The sequence below is a fragment of the Lagenorhynchus albirostris genome, chromosome 8 (assembly GCF_949774975.1).
Source record: "Lagenorhynchus albirostris chromosome 8, mLagAlb1.1, whole genome shotgun sequence".
NCBI lineage: Eukaryota > Metazoa > Chordata > Mammalia > Artiodactyla > Delphinidae > Lagenorhynchus > Lagenorhynchus albirostris.
The window spans coordinates 75,343,071-75,346,671 of record NC_083102.1 but is presented as its reverse complement, the minus strand read 5'-3'; the positions used below and the strand labels follow the sequence as shown (position 1 = coordinate 75,346,671).

At 38.2% G+C, this 3,601-nt stretch overlaps 1 pseudogene; it reads right to left on the bottom strand.

The window, feature by feature from the left end:
* Positions 1-382: 382 nt before the first annotated feature.
* On the bottom strand, positions 383-1,820 carry LOC132524338 (ATP synthase subunit alpha, mitochondrial-like; annotated as a pseudogene).
* Between the last annotated feature and the right edge of the window lie 1,781 nt (positions 1,821-3,601).

Here is a 3,601-nt window from a genome sequence, read left to right as displayed (position 1 = left end):
AAGGAGTAAATGGAATAAGGGAGGGGAAAAGGAGCAGTCCTCCAGATGAAAAGAGATCCTAGAGACCCTAAGAACCAAATTCAAGATGTGGACCTTGTTTGGACTCTGATCTGAAAAACATAATTGTAAAAAGGCATTTCTTGAGACAATTGGAGAAATGTTAATAGTTTATATTAAAACCTCAGAAATGTTTTATTTCCTTTGTTAGATGTAAAAATGGATTTGCGGTTACCTAAGGAAAAAAATTTTGTCTTTCAAAGCATAATGAAGTGGCTGGGTAAAATAGCATGCCATCTAAGATGTGCTTTTAAATACTTCAGCAAAACCAAAAACAAAACACACACACACAAATAGAAACAGCCCCAGTTACCAAGATACTCACTTAACCCAGCGTAAGAGCTGCGAGTTCTTCAACAGCCATAGAATATTGTCCCTGCTTCAGCAACTCAGATACTCACGACGACTCAAGAGTTGTCGAGTAGAAGCATGGAGGTCAGAACTGAACTGGGCAAACTCAGCAACCTCACCATAGGAGCCAATTTTGACTTCACAGTGCCTGGCCCTGCTTCACAGACCTGGTGTGGGCAGCATTTCTGACGTAGGACACAGAAAAAACAATGTAAATGGTAGGGCAGATACCTTTGTAGAACAATTCTGTTTCCAAGAAGATCTGTCCATCACTGATAGGAATGATATTCGTTGGAATGTAAGCAGACACATCACCAGCTTGTGTTTCTGGTAAAGAAGTCAAGGAGCCACCACCAAAAGAATCGTCCATTATGTCTGCTCTCCTGTAGACGGGAGTGTAAGTAGAACACATCATCAGGCTGGACCTCAGGAGTAGCTGAGTGGTCTGTAGACCAGCAGAGGCACCAGCCTGCTTGGATAATTCATCACAGATGATCAAAGCATGTTTGCCATTATCCCTAAAATGCTCTCCCACAGCACAGAAAGAATAAGGAGTCAGGTACTGATGGAGGGCAGTGTCAGCAGCAGTGGTTGAAACCACACTGGTGTTCTTCATGGCATCCACATCTGTAAGTGTTTTCACCAACTGGGCAACAGTGGATCTCTTCTGACCGATAGTGTAGATATAGTATAGCTGCTTCTTTCCATCAGATCCATCACTGAAATGTTTCTGGTTAATAATTATGTCAATCATTGATGTTCTGCCAGTCTGTCAGTCACCAATCGTCAGCCTGTACTGACCACAACCAATCAGCGCCAAGCTATCCACAGCATTAATGCCAGTCTGCACTGGTTTCTGCACAGAGATTGGAGAAATGATGCCAGGGGCTTTCAGGCCAACTCACCATTGGGTCTTGGAACCAACCGGATCCTTTTCATCAGTGACATTACCAAGGGCATCTACTATACAACCCAGTAGCTTCTCACCAACTAGAACATTCACAATGGCTCCCGTCCTCTTCACAGTATCTCCTTCCTTAATTAGTTTATCATGTCCAAACACAACAAAACCAACATTGTCAGTTCCCAAGTTGAAACATACCCTTTAAGCCTGAAGAAAACACTACCATTTCGTCTGCTTGAACATTCCTCAGCCCATGTATTCAACCAATACTATCATCAATACTTGAGACACACCTGTTTCTTCACAGTCAACAGAGGTTTTGGCTCCAAGATTACGCTCTTCAAGAACAGAGGATACCTCAGCAGTGCCAGTCGTCTGAAGACAAGCGTTAAGAGGCATGGAGGTTCCCTGTGGCAATGAAGGATGATCCCAAAGCATTCTGAAGACCAGTCTGGCCTGCCAAGGGAGGGTGCAAGCCACAGCCCAAGGCCACGTGTCCAGACAGCATCTTTGCAGCTCTCCTTGGGTGGTTCCTCTGCAGCTGCAACCTCTGGACCGACTTCCAAGCAAATATTAACCAAAAGAAATTACACCAGTATCTTGAGATACTATGTAAGAGGATTATGAGATAATTACATTAGTATCAGACAAAATGTTTCTAAGAAATAATCCTTACTATGGATAAAGTCACATGTAAAGATAAAATAATGCAAGAATAACTCACTAGATACATAATATATATGCTTGTATAATTTAATTTTTTTACTTTTTATTATGAAATTTACAAACATACAAAAGTAGAAAAAATAGTACAATGAACGCCTATAAATCCACTGAGATTCAGCCACTGTTAACATTCTGTCATAATAGCTTTATTGATTTATCAATCTATTTCATTTTTTATTATTCTGGTTGAGTTGTTTCAAAGTAAGTGTCACACATTATGACATTTTATGCCAAAATACTTTACACTTCTAAAAGAAAAAAAAAATTCTATCTAAATACAATGGTATTGCCTCCCCAACATGAAAATAGCTCTCTAGTTTCAACTCACACCCATTCTGTATTTAAATTTACCCACATCCTCAGTGTTATTTATAGCTCACTTTTTCATAGCAGGATCCAATCAAGGATCATCTACCGTATTTGGTTGTTAAAGCTCTTAAATTTAATCTATAGTTATTGCCCCTCCCCCATTTTTAGGAAATCCCATTTCTAGAAATCTATCCCAAAGATAACACTAGCAAAAAATTTTTTTAATTAATTTTTTATTGAGGTATAACTGACATACAACTTTATATGTTAGGTACATTACATACAACTTAGGTACATAACATAATGATTCGATATTTGGTACATAACATAATGATATTTGATATCATATTCGATATTTGGTACATATCATAATGATATTTGGTACATAACATATGATATCATAACATGATATTTGATATCATATTCGGTATTTGGTACATATCATAATGATATTTGGTACATAACATAACGATATTTGGTACATAACATAATATTTGGTACATAACGTAACGATATTTGGTACATAACATAATGATATTAGGTACATAACATAATGATTCGATATTTGTATACACTGTGAAATGATCACCACAGCAAGTCTAGTTAACATACATCACCATACATAGTTACGGAATTTTTTTCGTGACATGAGCTTTGATGATTTACTACTCCCCTAAGGATTTTCAAACATGCAATACAGTATTATTAACTATACTCGCCATGCTGTACACTACATCACCACGACTTATTTATTTTATAAATGGAAATTTGTACCTTTCGACTCCCTTTACCCATCTGCCCACCCTCCAACTCCCGCCTCTAGCAACCACCAATCTGTTCTATCTATGAACTTGGTTTTTGTTTTTGTTTGAGATTCCACATATAAACGAGATCATAACCAGCAAGTTTGTTTTAATACATACATACAAAGGTATTCCCTTCAGCACTATTTGTTACAGTAAAAAGACTGAAAACAAACCAAATATTCATTAAAAGGGGACTGGAGGCATGAACAGCCACACAATGAAGTCCTGTGCAACGTTTAAAAATGAGAAACTCTTGAATACTGCTATGAAGTGATCTCCAGAATATATTTTTAAATGTATAAATCATGTCAGACAGTGGGCATAAAATGCTACCTTTGTTTTTTTTTTTTTTTTTTTTTTTGCAGTACGTGGGCCTCTCACTGTTGCGGCCTCTCCCGTTGCGGAGCACAGGCTCCAGACGTGCAGGCTCAGTGGCCATGGCTCACGG